This window comes from Bos javanicus, chromosome 8 (assembly GCF_032452875.1).
Source record: "Bos javanicus breed banteng chromosome 8, ARS-OSU_banteng_1.0, whole genome shotgun sequence".
Lineage (NCBI taxonomy): Eukaryota > Metazoa > Chordata > Mammalia > Artiodactyla > Bovidae > Bos > Bos javanicus.
Window position 1 is genome coordinate 67825497 of NC_083875.1, and position 16759 is coordinate 67842255.

The following is a 16759-nucleotide window of genomic DNA, read 5'->3' on the forward strand; positions in this document are numbered from 1 at the left end:
GGGAGGTCTCTTCAAAGTTCAGGCTAACTAAGCCATTAAGCATTTATTGCTTGCAGTTGACTGTCACTTCAGTCTGTAAGGTTTCATGTAAGTGAAAAAATGTTTTCTGGCTAATAAATGCCTCACTGAGATGTTTTATTCTCAGCAGCTGTGGATGGTGTCCGATGTCTGGGGTGAACAAAGCATTGTCTGCTTTTGAAATTTTCTCTTATACCAGTAATGGAAAGTTAGCTTAGTCCAGTATTAGGGAACAACAGAAAATAGTTTCCTAGGCCTAACTGAAAATACAGTTTAAAGATGACCAGAAAAACTCAGCAAGGCAATTCTTGAAGGACAGAGAACGTAAGTACAAAGAAATGGGTTTTGGGGACTTCCCTACTGGCTAAGACTCCATGCTTCCAATGGAGGGGGGGCCAGGGTTTGATCCCTGGTCAGGGAACTAGATCCCACATGCTGCAGCAGATCCAGTGCAGTCAAATAAATAAAGATATATAATTTAAAAAATTGGTTTTTTTTGTTTTTTGTTTTTTAATGAAAATCATATTCCTTACTCAGCTACCAACTGTAGTTTTATTCCAGACTTTCTCCAGTCTGGAGTTGAATACCTGCCTAGCAGTCAAGCAAATGATGTGGAGTCCTAGCCTGCATTCGCCCTGCAGTAGCAACAGGGAACCGATGTTGAGAAACAGAAGTCTTGCCAGTGACTCATCAGCCACAGAGTTTTGTATCTTTGGCAAGAATGGCAAAACCTGCCCAAAAAACGTGGTAAATATTTTCAGACAGCTGGGCGACTTGGGCATTGTTGATCCCCCTCCTGATCAGTCTACTGCTGTTCCCTGTTAAGGAAAGAACAGCCTCTGCCTGTGGCTGCCCTTGAGGCTAAAGACAGATGACCATTGTTCAGTTGCTCAGTCGTGTCTGACTCTTTGCGACCCCATGGACTGCAGCACACCAGGCTTGCCTGTCTTTCACCATCTCCCCAAGTCTGTTCATAACTCATGTCCATTGAGTCAGTGATGCCATCCAACCATCTCATCCTCTGTCACCTACTTCTCCTGCCCTCAATCTTTCCCAGCATCAGGGTCTCCCAGTGAGTCAGCTGTTCGAATCAGGTGGCCAGAGTTTTAGAGCTTCAGCTTCAGCATCCGTCCTTCCAATGAATATTCAAGGTTGATTTCCTTTAGGATTGACTGGTTGTCTGGGCTTGGTCAGTCCCCTGGCAGACCTAACCTTGAGTGGAAAACAAGGCAATTTGCTGTGATTAGTAGCAATAAGTAGTACACATATGACAGACTACTTTTCTCCAAACTCTAGAGCATTTTATACATTTAATAAATCTGTGACTTGTTCAGGGTCCTGCAAGAAAAGCAGAACATGAACTAGAACCAGGATCCTTAAACCAAGTTTAGAGCACTTTCTAGAGTGCTCTTTTAACAGCCAGGTGTCACTCAATAACTGAAACAGGCATCCAAAAATCTGGCCGTTCTCTGGAAACGAGGACTACAGGTAGTGGCTAAAGTTCCAGTATTTTATGGGATTTGGTGGTACTGTGGATATAAACAAAAGCCTTGATGGGCTCGGGTCAAGAACCTTGGTGCTCACACCACAAGCTAAGCTCTTTGAGACAGCAGACTCAAAAGGCTATGAGGTTACTTTTCAGTTCAGTTTAGTTGCTCAGTCGTGTCCCGACTCTTTGCGACCCCATAGACTGTAGCACGCCAGGCTTCCCTGTCCATCACCAATCCCTGGGGTTTACTCAAACTCATGTCCATTGAGTTGGTGATGCCATCCAACCATCTGATCCTCTGTCATCCCCTTCTCCTGCCTTCAATCTTTCCCAGCATCGGGGTCTTTTCAAATGAGTCAGTTCTTCGCATCAGGTGGCCAGAGTATGAGTTTCAGCTTCAACATCAGTCCTTCCAATGACTATTCAAGACTGATTTCCTTTACAATGGACTGGTTGGATCTCCTTGCAGTCCACAGGACTCTCAAGAGTCTTCTCCAACACCACAGTTCAAAAGCATCAATTCTTTGGTTCTCAGCTTTCTTTATAGTCCAACTCTCACATCCATACATGACTACTGGAAAAATCGTAGCTTTGACTAGACAGACCTTTGTTGGCAAAGTAATGTCTCTACTCTTCAATATGCTGTCTAAGTTGGTCGTAACTTTTCAAGCAGTTGTATTCTTCATTCCCACTAGAGGGCAGCAGCTCCTGAACAGTCAGGTACATGCAGACACTCCTTGAAGCAGAAGGGCAGTCAGGGTTCACTGAATCACATGGTATTTTTTTGGAGCCGCATGTTAGCCTGGGTGCCATAATGGAACACACTCTAATAAAAATAAACCAAAACTTGTACAAAGAGGCTTACACTGTAGAATCAGATCTAGAAGGATCATAAGGGTTTTCTCTTATGATCCAACCCTCCTCAACTAAAAGTCCTTTTAAGCCTCTGCAGTGTTAAGACCAAGCTTCTGGTGAGGCTGGAACTGTCTCAGGAGGCAGTCCACTCGAGGGATGGACCTCTCTCGTGGTTGAAATCTTCCTGAATTGAGGTGAAACTTGTCTGTCTGTAAGCCTTCCCAGATGGCACTAGTGATAAAGAACCCACCTGCCAGTGCAGGTAGATGTAAGAGACATGAGTGTGATCCCTTAGTTGGGAGGATCCCCTGGAGGAGAGCACGGCAGCCCACTCCAGAACTATTGCCTGGAGAATCATGGACAGAGGAGCCTGGCAGGCTGCAGTCCGTGGGGCTGCAAAGAGGCGGACACAACTGAAGCTGCATAGCACACATGCATCAGACCACATAGCGGTGTCCTAGACCTTCCTCCCAGGGCTCTTCCATGTGAAAACACACCACCGCTCTCAACATGGTTGCCACTTCTATATCTTCAGTCTAAATGTTTCTAGATCCCTCAACCATCTTTCACTTCATGGGTGATAGGATTACAAACCTAGAAAGCATATTAAAAAGCAGAGACATCACTTTGCCTACAAAGGTCCGTATAGTCAAAGCTGTGGTTTTTCCAGTAGTCATGTATGGAGGTGAGAGTTGGACCATAAAGAAGGCTGAGCAGTGAAGAACCGATGCTTTCAAACTGTGGTGTTGGAGAAGACTCTTGAGAGTCCCTTGGACAGCAAGATCAAACCAGTCAATCCTAAAGGAACTCAGCCCTGAATATTCATTGGAAGGACTGATGCTGAAGCTGAGACTCCAAAACTTTGGCCACCTAATTCAAAGAGCTCACTCCCTGGAAAAGACCCTCATGCTGGAAAAGATTGAAGGCAGGAGGGGAAGAGGGTAACAGAGGATGAAATGATTGGATGACATCATCGATTCAATGAACATGAGTTTGAGCCAGCTTCGGGAGATGGTGAAGGACAGGGAAGCCTAGTGTGCTAGAGTCCATGGGATCACAAAGAGACATAACTGAGCAACTGAAAATAGCAATGAGGATTATTTATCCCTTCAGTAACTGACCCAGATCTAATACAGAAAAGGGATCTTTGTATTTCAGTTTTAGCTTTATGTCTGTAGATGGTCTCTAAAATATAGAGGCTTAACCCATGGAAATCAAGTTCTCTCCTAAGTGAGGAGTTGGTGTTGATCTTCAGGACCAGTTATCACTGAGGCTAATGTTTTTGGAAACCTCAGTATGCTGAAAGCTAAAACATTTTAATCTCTGGTTCTATTATACTTTCCCCCCATGATCTGCCGCTCAGCAGCAGTTGGGTGTAACCCAAACACGAAGTTTCTTTAACAGTTTACTTACTAAATACATTACTCACTGTACAGATAAGATTCAAGTACAGATAAGTACAAAGACATAAGAATCCTGTAAACCTATCACTCAGAAAAACTATGAACATTTTGTCCTACAGAATCCCTTAACAGTCGTCCCTTTGCCAACTGTGGCTTTGCCCACCCATCTTTCTAAGCCAAAGCCCTTGGCAATTATGGCTTCTTTCTCCCACAGACTGAGTATACTGACTGTGGGACTTATGTCAAGAAGAGATGTGTTTCAGCTATAAATTCTCAGTGTGCTGTGCTCAGTCACTTCAGTCGTGTCCAACTCTTTGTGACCCTAGGGACTATAGCCCACCAGGCTCCTCTGTCCTTGGGATTCTCCAGGCAGGCAAGAATACTGGAATGGGTTGCTGTTCCCTCCTCCAGGGGATCTTTCCAACCAAGGGATTGAACCCTCATCTCTCGCTTCTCCAGCATTGGCAGGTGGGTTCTTTTCCACTAGCACCACCTGGGAAGGCCCTTAAATTCTCAATACATACACTTACAAAACAGTGAGCCACATGGTTTAATCAGAGTGCCATCAGAGTTAAAGCAACACAGATCATGGATTTCTCCAACCTCTGTGAAGGGAATTATGGTCCCCTAGCAACCCCATGGACGTAGGGGCCTGGTGGGCTGAAGTCCATGGGGTCGTGAAGAGTCAGACACGACTGAGTGACTTCACTTTCACTTTTCACTGTCGTGCGTTGGAGAAGGAAATGGCAGCCTGCTCCAGTGTTCTTGCCTGGAGAATCCCAGGGACGGGGGAGCCTAGTGGGCTGCTGTCTCTGGGGTTGCACAGAGTTGGACACGACTGAGCGACTTAGCAGCAGCAGCACTACTTCTCGGGCTTCCTAAGGGCTTCAACAACCTGTGAAAACATCGGGCAGTTATTTGCGTTTTTGCCAAGGATTCTGAAAGATACAAGAACACGAGTGTGAAAGATGTTTTAAGCCAGTAAGGGCTGGCATGAAGGAATGTAATCACAGGAGTTCTCTGGTGGCCTAGTGGTTAGGATTCCGGGCTTTCATTGCCATGGCCCGGGTTCCACCCCTAGTCAGGGAACTGAGATTCTGCAAGCCAAGTGGTGAAGCAAAAAGAGAGAGAAAGGAATGTAATTATAGCTTCCTTCTGCAGACCATGCTTTCCAGGAGAATCTGACAAATCATTACCTGAAGCAGGAACACTGAAGGTCTGGCAGAAGAGTGGTTATGACTGCATTTTTCTAAAAATAGCAGCTTTATGGCGATATATCATTCACATACCATACAATTCATCCATTTTAAAGTGTCCCTTTTTTTTTTTTTTTTAGTATAGTTATGGAGTTGTGTAACTGGCCCTACAATCAATTTTAAAACATTTTGATATTCACCCTCTCCCCCCAAAAAACAAATCCTGTACCCAGCAGAAGGTATTCCCCATTTCCCCCAACCCTGTTAGTCCTAGGCACCCACTCACTTCTCTGTCCCTGTGGTTTGCCTGTTCTGACCATTTCATATAGATGGAATCATATAATATGTGGTCCTCTAATGACTGCTTCTTTCACTTAGCCTAATGTTTTCAAGACTTCAGTGTACGTACGTCAGTGCTACTCTCAATTCATCCCACCCTCTCCTTCCCCTCCCCCAGCCCCCCATGTTCACAAGTCTGTTCTTTACATCTTCATCTCTATTCTTGCCCTGGAAATAGGTTAATCTGTACTACTGGACTTCCCAGGTGGCTCTAGTGGTAAAGAACCAGCTGCCAATGCAGGAAACAAGACATGCGGGTTCGATCCCTGGTTCAGGAAGATCCCCTGAAGAAGGGCACAACAACCCATTCCAGTATTCTTGCCTGGAGAATCCCATGGACAGAGGATTCTTTCGGGCTACAGTCCATAGGATCGCACAGCGTAGGACACGACTGAAGCAACTTAGCACGCACGCGCATACCATTGTTAAATCAAGTTATCACAAAATTCCTAACCTTTTCCACCATTTGTTTCTTTTGGTAATCCAGGGCCTATGCTTTGCAAAGGTAGGTTTATTTTCGGGTCCCCACCTGGTGGGAAAAGAGAGAACCACATGATATCTAATCCCAAGGGCTCAGACTTGACCTCAGCTGTGTGCTGTACTTGGAGAAGGCAATGGCACCCTACTCCAGTACTCTGCCTGGAAAATCCCATGGACGGAGGAGCCTGGTAGGCTGCAGTCCATGGGGTCGCTAAGAGTCGGACATGACTGAGCGACTTCACTTTCACTTTTGACTTTCATGCATTGGAGAAGGAAATGGCAACCCACTCCAGTGTTCTTGCCTGGAGAATCACAGGGACGGGTGGGCTGCCGTCTATGGGGTCGCACAGAGTCGGACACGACTGAAGCGACTTAGCAGCAGCAGCAGCAGCAGTGTGCTGTACTTATGCCCAGCATCCCTCTTAAGACTTCTTCCTTCCTGTCTTGCTTATGTAATGATGGGTGTTTTTTTGCCCTTCATACATTATCAGACAAAACTCTAGAGGATGCTGTTCTAGGATTTTATGACAGCAACAGAATTTTCACACAATGGGTGAACCATTTTACTCAAGGAAAGACCACTGTTAAACCCACAGTTCTACTTCTAGATCAGTTTTTCTACTGGAAATGGTCTTTTCTAGAACAAGAACAAGTTCGTTAGGAAGCCACTGCTCTTTCCCCCACATACCTGGCAGAAGCCGGGAATGAAGGAGCTCTTGTTTTTCCAGGGCTGGGAACTACAGGACATTTTTCTTCAGCCTGCCTGGTCAGCTCTGTTCTCTGGTCTACCCTTTACATAGGAAAGAGAAGGCACATAGGAAGAGATGGCATCACAGATTCAGGGGTTGAGAGCTTTTGGGGAGCACGGGGTTCTCTGCTGCTGCCACGTGAAGAGAAGGGATGTGAAACAGGATTTTACTGAGTCTCTTTGAAGATTCCAGCCATATTGCTATTCTCAGCCCTGCCCCTCGACCTCACCTCAACCCACCATATTATATTATTTACAACCATCCCAAGTTAGGCTGAGATAACATTGTTCCCCTTCACCGGAGAATCATGGCAGCCAAGCAACGGACCCGGATTTGACGGCAGAACTGGGATTGGAACCCCGGGGGATCCTGAAGTCCAGTCGAGTGTCCTTTTGTCATTCTGTATCTCTGTTGTGGATAGAAGCCATCGGACGGTGGCAGCCTAAGTGGAAAATCATGCGCTTTGGAGCACAACAGACCCAAGCTGAAATCTATGGTCTGTACTAAACTATGAGAATGTAGGCAGGTCATTTACCAACTCTGAATTTTATCATACAATAGAGACAACACCTACTCTAAACTATTAAGGATTAAGTGAAAACACTACAAAATACCTAGTCGAATACATGGGTTTGAAAAAAATCCTCCTTATTTTACTAATGGTAACTGATCACAGCTATGGAGAAATTAAATGCCTGCTTCTCAGTGATTAAGTCATTTAACCTTAGTTTCTTCAACTATAAAACAAAATGAGCAAGAACCATCCTTATACTGTAGGGTGGTGGTAAAAATCAAAAGTCATTAAGAGGACTTCCCTTGTGGGCCAGTGGTTAAGAATCCGGCTGCCAATGCAGGGCCACAGGTTCAATCCACAATCTGGAAAGATTCCACCTGCCTCTGGGCAGCTAAGCCCATTTGCCACAACTACTGAAGCCCACACACCCTAGAGGTGTGCTCAGCAACGAGAGAAGCCGCTGCAGTGCGAAGCCTGAGACCGCAACTGGAAAAAGCCCACTTGCACCAACAAAGACCCAGCACAGTCAAATTAAAAAAAAAACGATTTAAAAACTCATGATCTCAAAACGAGGAAATACTAAGGATCCATGTTTCTTGAAAGAATTTCTGATCTTAAGATGCTTTAAGGGACTTCCCTGGTAGTCCAGTGGTTCGGTTCAGTTCAGTTGCTCAGTCATGTCCGACTCTTTGCAACCCCATGGACTGCAGCATGCCAGGCCTCCCTGCCCATCACCAACTCCTGGAGCTTACTCAAACTCATGTCCATTGAGTCAGTGATGCCATCCAACCACCTCATCCTCTGTCGTCCCCTTCTCCTCCTGCCTTCAATCTTTCCCAGCATCGGGGTCTTTTCAAATGAGTCAGCTCTTCACATCAGGTAGCTAAAGTATTGGAGTTTCAGCTTCAGTATCAGTCCTTCCAATGACTATTCAAAACTGATTTCCTTTAGGATGGACTGGTTGGATCTCCTTGCAGTCCAAGGGACTCTCAGGAGTCTTCTCCAACACCACAGTTCAAAAGCACCAATTCTTCAGTGCTCACCTTTCTTTATGGTCCAACTCTCACATCAATACATGACTACTGGAAAAACCATAGCTTTGACTAGACGGACCTTTGTTGGCAAAGTAATGTCTCTGCTTTTTAATATGCTGTCTAGGTTGGTCATAACTTTTCCTCCAAGGAGCTAGTGTCTTTTAATTTCATAGCTGCAGTCACCATCTGCAGTGATTTTGGAGCCCATAAAAATAAAGTCTGTCACTGTTTCCCCATCTATTTCCCATGAAGTGATGGGACCAGATGCCATGATCTTAATTTTCTGAATGTTAAGTTTTAAGCCAACTTTTTCACTCTCCTCTTTCACTTTCATCAAGAGCCTCTTTAGTTCTTCTTCACTTTCTACCATAAGGGTGGTGTCATCTGCATATCTGAGGTTATTGATATTCCTCCCGGCAATCTTGATTGCAGCTTGTGCTTCATCCAGTCCAGTGTTTCTCATGATGTACTCTGCACATAAGTTAAATAAGCAGGGTGACAATATACAGCCTTGACGTACTCCTTTCCCGATTTGGAACCAGTCTGTTGTCCCATGTCTAGTTCTAACTGTTGCTTCTTGATGTGCATACAGATTTCTCAAGAGCCAGGTCATGTGGTCTGGTATTCGCATCTCTTTAAGGTCTAGTGGTTAAGACTCTGCAATCCCAATGCAGATCTGGGTTCAATCCCTGGTCCGGGAACTAGATCACACATGCAGTAAGTAAAGACCCTACAAACCCTGATGAAGATCTAAGGTCCTGTATGCTGCAACTGAGACCTGGGGCAAAGTTAAAAAAAAAACTACCAAAAAAAAAAAAAAAGGAAGTCTTAAAAAAAAAATACTTTGTGTATCCAGGGGAAGTTACACTGTACTGTGTCTATTATGTGTCTGTTGAGATACTTTCCATTTTGTTATGGTCAGTACTGAGGCGAGATACTAAATGACTTGCCCGAGGTCACAGAGATGGTATGATTGACTTGGCTATGACTCACAGCTTGTTCTTCAAAGACTTTTTTTCAGGATATAAAGGTCATGTCCAGGCCCTTAAGTCTTGTTATAGAAATGAGACCTCTAGCCATAAAGATGGGCCACACACAGACTTGGAAGAGCCCCATAGGGCTCCTGGAAATATTTGTTGTTCAGTTGCTCAGTCATGTCCAACTCTTTGTGACCCCATGGACTGCAGCATGCCAGGCTTCCCTGTCCTTCACTATCTCCCGGAGCTTACTCAAACTCATGTCTGTTGAGTCAGTGATGCCATCCAGCTATCTTACCCTCTGTCATCCCCTTCTCCTTCTGCCCTCAATCTTTCCCAGCATCAGGGTCTTTTTCAGTGAGTCAGCCCTTCGCCTCAGGTAGCCAGTACTGGAGCTTCAGCTTCAGCATCAGTCCTTCCAATGAGTACTCATGGTTGAGTTCCTTTACAATTGACTGGTTTGATCTCCTTGCAGTCCAAGGGACTCTCGAGTCTTCTCCAACACCACAGTTCAAAAGCATCAATTCTTCAGTGCTCAATCTTCTTTATGGTCCACCTCTCACATACCGTAAGCAAATCTGAGAAATGATGGGCTCAGGATTGCCATCTTTTCCAGAAAAGCAAAACAAAATAGCAAACCCTCCTGACCCTGTACTGCCTTCTCTCCTTATCCACCGTCACTGCTCCCAAATGGATCAGGAGAGAAGCCTCCAGAGGCCTGGTGAGAGGCTGGTCACCTGGCATCTGTGTGGTCCCATCCTTCTCGCCCACGGGGAGTATGTCTCATTTCTGCTGTGTGCTATCCACCCAGGAGTAGATCTCAGAGGACAGGGTGGCCGTGATGAGGGAACCCTTGAAGCCTCAGGACAAGACAGGTTCCCGTGCTTCCAAGAAGGCATAACCCTGCAGGCTACGGAGTCTCAGTGGCACATCCCTGTCCTCTCCAAGAGAGGTTCCCTTGCCCAAGGCGAAGCTCAGGAAGACAGCCTTGGCATCACCCCTAGGCAGCAGCTGAGTGGAGAGAGGCATCCTGAGACAGGCACATCTGAGAGCTGAAGTGCTCCTGAACTCAGTGCCCCAAAAGCGGAGAGGGCTTGCCTCTCCTCAGCCCAGCCTGACCAGTTTATTGAGATGTAATTGACATACAGGGCTTCCCTGGTGGCTCAGTGGTAAGGAATCCACCTGCCAGTATAGGAGATGTAGGTTTCATCCCTGCATCAGGAGGATGCCCTGGATAAGGGAATGGTAACCCACTCCAGTATTCTTGCCCAGAGAATCCCATGGACAAAGGAGCCTGGCTAGCTACAGTTCCATGGGGTGGCAAAAGAGACACCACTTTGCAATTGAACAACAATTGACATATAACATTGTACAAGTTTCAGTTCAGTCGCTCAGTCGTGTCCGACTCTGCGACCCCATGAATCACAGCACACCAGGCCTCCCTGTCCATCACCAACTCCCAGAGTTCACTCAAACTCATGTCCATCAAGTCAGTGATGCCATCCAGCCATCTCATCCTCTGTCGTCCCCTTCTCCTCCTACCTCCAATCCCTCCCAGCATCAGGGTCTTTTCTAATGAGTCAGCTCTTCTCATGAGGTGGCCAAAGTATTGGAGTTTCAACTTTAGCATCAGTCCCTCCAATGAACACCCAGGACTGATCTCCTTTAGGATGGACTGGTTTAAGGTATAACAAAGTAAGAATTTATGTATCTATTGTAAAAACATTGCCACAATAAAAGATCCTTCACGTCACAGGGTTATAACTTTTCTTCCTTGTGATGAGAATTTTGAGAGTTACTCTTTAAGTAACTTTTTTTTTTTTAAGCAACTTTCAAATATGCTGCTGTTGACTACAGTCATTGTGTTGCACGTCAGCATCCCCAGGACTTACCCTGAATGGGAGCTCAGACCCTTGGATCGCCTTCCCCCAATTCTCCCTCCCCACCCCTGCTTTTGGCAACCACCTTCTAGTCTCTTGCTTGTAAGAGTTCAGTTTTTTTTTTTTTTTTTTTTCAATTCATGTATAAGTGAGATCATGAAGGAGGAAGCAGACAAAACAGGCTTCGTCTTGAAAGCAGGACCCCATCTCAGGCCAACTGTGGACTTTGAGCTATATGCCCAGTATCTATGGAAACGACATACTAACCGGAAAACCAGGCCCCCTGATGGAAGAACCCCAGGGATCGTACCTATACTCTCTGTTGCCTCAAAGAATACGCTAATTATCTGTGTAACTGAATAGAATCATAAATTCTATTATGCTTATTGGGGTATGACCACAGGCCTATTGATAATTGTCCACTGGTAACTACCTAGGCTTAAGGCATATGAATCATGGGTTAACTTTGATTGTATCTTTCTTTTCCTTTGTTCAGACTAGTTTCAGGGAGTTTAGGGAGGTGGGTTTGGGCACGTACACTTAGGGTATGTAAGGTTTTCAGAAAAACTGGTCGGGGTCCTTGGCTAAGAGGAGACTCTGCCTTGGGCCCGCCGGTGTAATAAACTGCACTCCACTATCTGCATTGTCCTGAGTGAGTTTGTTTCCCAGAACGCATAGCTAGAACAATCACACAATATTTGTCTCTTATTTCACTTAGCATAATGCCCTTCAACTCCATCTGCATTGTTGCCAAAAGAGCCTGGAATTAATTCTGAGATAGCTGTCTGACAACATCATAGCATCCCCGTGCGTGTGCATGCTGAGTTGTTCAGTTGTGTCTGACTCATTGCGACCCCATGGATGGTAGCCTGCCAGGCCCTTCCATCCATGGAATTCTCCAGGCAAGAATATGGGAATGGGTTGTTATGCCCTCCTCCTGGGCATCTTCCTGACCCAGGGATCAAACTGGCATCTCTTATGTCTCCTGCACTGGCGGGCGGGTTCTTTACCAGTAGTGCCACTTGGGAAGCCCATAGCACCGCAGGGAATACCAATTCCTTCACAGGTTTTCTAGAAAGGGTCAGATATATCCTTCTCAAGCTGTTCTCTCTTCACGTGTTCTCCTCCCCTCCTGTCTCCTTCTCCCCAATCTACACACTCGTCGCCAAACAGTTGAAGTGAGATGTCAGTTCTGACTCCACATTGGAACTGCTTCTTTGACTTGCTTTCCATTGCTTTTGTTACTACAGTCATACATGATGGCCTTCCTCAGAGAATCCTGCCCCTCTGCTTGACTGTTAAACTGCCTTTGTTCAGAACCCTGTCCACCTGTATGCACATGGCAGGAAGAAAGAAATTAACACATCTCCCGGCCTGAGGCTTGTCACTCTAGGAGATATTTGCAATAATTAAATGGTCTTTTTACTTTCTTTCCTCACCTCCCCCCATCTCTGATCTATAAAACAACTTGGCATCCAGACCTTGACAAGATGGTTATTTTGAGACGTCTGCTCAAAATAGTCTGCAATCTTCTCAGTCATCCCGCTTTCTGAATAAGGTCGTATTCCTTGCAGCAACACCTGGTCTCTCAGACTCATTGGTCTGTTGTGTGAGGCGAGCAGAGCAAGCTTGGCCTCAGTAACAAAATTAACAGCTGTGACCCACACTGCAGACTTGGGAGTGCCCGTTCAGCCAGCGTTTCTTATGCTAGTTGGAGGGCATGAGGCAAGTAAAGTTCATATCAGGCAAGCAACTGAAACTTCTACTTTAGAAAACTCTCCAGAAAGCACTGACTCTTTTTTTTCAAATAGATCAGATCAGATCAGTCACTCAGTCGTGTCCGACTCTTTGCGACCGCATGAATCGCAGCACGCCAGGCCTCCCTGTCCATCACCAACTCCCGGAGTTCACTGAGACTCAGGTCCATCGAGTTGGTGATGCCATCCAGGCATCTCATCCTCTGTCATCCCCTTCTCCTCTTGCCCCCAATCCCTCCCAGCGTCAGAGTCTTTTCCAATGAGTCAACTCTTCGCATGAGGTGGCCAAAGTACTGGAGTTTCAAATATATACAGTATTATTATTTCTTAATCTTAGTTTGACCACATTCCTTGGCATGTGGTATCTTAGTTCCCCAGCCAGGGATTGAACCTGCACTCTCTGCAGTAGAAGCAACGAGTCTTAACCACTGGACTGCCACAGAAATCCCAGGAAGCACTGACTCTTTTCTGAAGCCTATTCTGAGGCTGGCATGGCCTGGGTTGTGAGGAGAGGCTCCTCAGCTACAAACCCATCAAGAACCAGGACTTGAACTCCTCTGCACTTTGAGGTCCATGTAGGTCACTCAGCGTGTTAGTTGGGAAAACAGATTAGCCATATGCTATTAGAAGAGGTGTCTGTGAAGCGGTAAATGTCCTCTAAATGCCGTTACAGGAAGAAAAGCAAACTGGAAAACAAAAACAAAACCCTAGTGGTTCTTGGTGCATTTCCAGTATCCACCACAAGGTGGCAGTGGGCTACAGGAAAATAAGGGGCTCTTAAGGGCAGGTGTGCTTCCCTTGTGGCTCAGCTGGTAAAGAATCCGCCTGCAATGCAGGAGACCTGCATTTTGATCACTGGGTTGGGAAGATCCCCTGGAGAAGGGAAAGGCTACCCACTCCAGTACTCTGGCCTGGAGAATCCATGGACTGTACAGTTCATGGGGTCCCAAAGAAGCAGACACGACTGAGCGACTTTCACTTTCACTTTATGCGCTGAGCCTATCAGTCTGGATGTTATTGAAGAGCCCTACTGGGCACTCATATCCTTCTCCCTTCCCCTCATGTGGGAGTCATCCTAGGCCCCTCCTTCCCCTACCCTCATTCGACCCCTGGGTCTCACCACAGTCCCAACAATCCTACACCCCAAGCTCCCTTCTGTGTGCATGTTTTTTGTTTCTTGGTTTTTTATTTTTTTAGGGATTCATCTCCTCCCCTAGGACTGGGTAGCAATGGCTGAAATTTATATATTTACTCTGTGTCAGGCAGAGATCTAAACATTTACCCAACTCATTTAATGATCACAACAGTATGATGCTGGCATGAGTCACCCTGTTAGACAGATGAAGTGGGTGAATGGAGATTAAGAGCGGCTTTCTTGATCACATGGATTAAAAGCCCTGGGTGATTTCCCTGGTCGTCCAGTGGCCAAGACTCCATGCTCCCAATGCAGAGGGATCGATCCCTAGTCAGGGAACTAGATCCTACATGTTGCAACGAAAGATTCTGCATACTGCAGCTAAAATTGATGATCCTCATGCCACAACTAAACCCTGGAGCAGTCAAATAAATATATATTTTGTAAAAATGCCCAGAACCCAGGCTTTACCAGAAGCTGTTTCCCCAGAGGTGGAGCCCCAGCCACAGAGTAATCCACACCTTCTTTCACAAACTCTTAACTCTCTCACAGCAAAACTTCCAGGGGACTAACACAACATTGTAACGCAACTATGTGCATGCATGCATGCTAAATCATTTCAGTCTTGTCCGGCTCTGTGCTACCCATGGAGCATAACCTACAAGACTCCTGTGACCATGGGATTCTCCAGCCAAAGATACTGGAGTGGGTTGCCATGCCCTCCTCCAGGGGATCTTCCTGACCCAGGGACCGAACCCACATTTCTTATGTCTCCTGCATTGGCAGGCAGGTTCCTTGCCTCCAGTACCACCTGGGAAGCTGAAAAACAACTATACTCCAATAAAAATGAACAAAACAAAACCCTCCCAGGAATTCTCAGTTACCATGTAACAAAACCCCAGCACAAGCTGGCCTTCCATCCCTCCCCAAATGGCAGACAGTGAACTTAAGGCAGTGAATTTTCTGGAGGCAGCTCCTTCCCACCTCCTAGGCCCTGGGGTCCCAAGCGTGCTTAGTTTCCCTGCCTTTTCCCAAGTAGGATGCCTGCCTCTAGGCTCAGATTTTTATCTGGTCAAAATCCTATTCTACCCTCAAGTCCTATCATGGGATGAACAATGGCCTCTCGAGAATTCATATATTAAAATCCTAACCTCCAGAGCCTCAGAATGTGACCTTATTTGGGAAATGAGTTCATTGCAGATGTAATCAGTTAGATGAGATCATAGCAGAATGGGATGGGGGTCAGGGAGGCTGGCCCTAATCTGATATGACTGGTTCTTACCAAAAGAACGTGAACGTGTTAGTCCCTCAGTCCTGTCCCACTCTTTGCAACCTAGGCCCCTCTGTCCATAGGATTCTCCAGGCAAGAATACTGGAGTGGGTTGCCATGCCCTTCTCCAGGGGTTCTTCCTGACCCAGGGATCTATCCCAGGTCTCCCGCATTGCAAGCAGATTTTTTTTTTTTTTTACCATTTGAGCTACCTGGGAAACCCGTCTTACAAAATGAAGGCCATGTGAAAGCAGTGATGTAAAGAGAATGTCTTGTAATGATTATGATGATGTAGCTACAAGCCAAGGGATAGTGAGACGGCCATCAAGCCCCCAGGATCTGGGAGAGAGATACAAAACAGATGCTCCCATACAGCCTTCAGAAAGAACGTACCCTGCAAATATCTTGATTTGGGGCATGACTTTAACATGTTGAATTTCTCACCCTCAGAAATGTGAGGCTGTACATATCTGTTCAGATGCACAGCTTGTGGTACTTTGTTATGGCATCCTTAGGAAAAGAATACAAGATTCCAATACTTCCTCTTCAGAGCCTGCAGGCATGTCCCCTGCTGTGGATCAGGACTGTCCTCCGGGGGGGCCCGAAGGGAAGGGGCAGTTATCAGCTGTAGGAAGCCTTTAGTCTGCAGGCTCCAGAGTCTTGGTGGCCCAGCCCTGTGCCCTCCCAGAAAGGTGCCCTCCAAGGAGTTGCCTTGGTAGCCTTGGTATCACCCCCAGGTCACAGCTGGGCATGCCCTCGAGGGGGAACCCCACATCCTGGCTCTGGCTGAGTTTTCAGACCACAGGCCAGCTGCCCCTGCTCATGGCTTGGTCACCAGTGATGTCAAGTGTCCGAGGGCCTGTCTACCTTCAGGCTGAGCACGGTGCAAGGACAGTGTCCTGTTAACCTGAGCCAAGATAGATCCAAACTGGGGACCTGAATGAAGCAGGGGACCTGGGAAGTGGCTGGGGCTGAGAAGGGCAGATCAGTGGGATAGAAGGAGGAAGAAGGAAGGGATTCCATATATATGCATGAATATATGATACTTGTTTTTCTCTCTGACTTACTTCTCTCTGTGTAATAAGTTCTAGGTTCATCCACCTCATTAGAACCGACTCAAATATGTTCCTTTTTATGGCTGAATAATATTCCATTGTATATATGTACCACAACTTCTTTATCCATTCATCCTTTGATGGACATCTGGGTTAATTCATGTTGATAGGTCAGAAACCAACACAACCTTGTGAAACAATTATCTTCCAATTAAAAATAAATAAAAATTTAAAAAGCCATAAAAATGAAAAAAAAAGAAGGAAGGGAACGATCAGATTTTACTTGGTCTCAGCACCAAGGATGGTCCTGAGGCTGCTGGGTCTGCAGTTCCAAGTTCCACACTGGCCTGCCTTCCCCAGGGATAGTGCTTTCTGAGGTCCCTTGGGTCCTAGTGGGGAAAGACCTTGTTTAAAAAAAAAAAAAAACACTTAATATTTATTAAAAAAAAAAAAAAGAAAACACTTAATATTTCTATAAAGAAAGCTGAGCACTGAAGAATTGATGCTTTTAAACTGTGGTGTTGGCGATGACTCTTGAGAGTCCCTTGGACTGCAAGGAGATCCAACCAGTCAATCCTAAAGGAAATCGACCCTGAATATTCATTGGA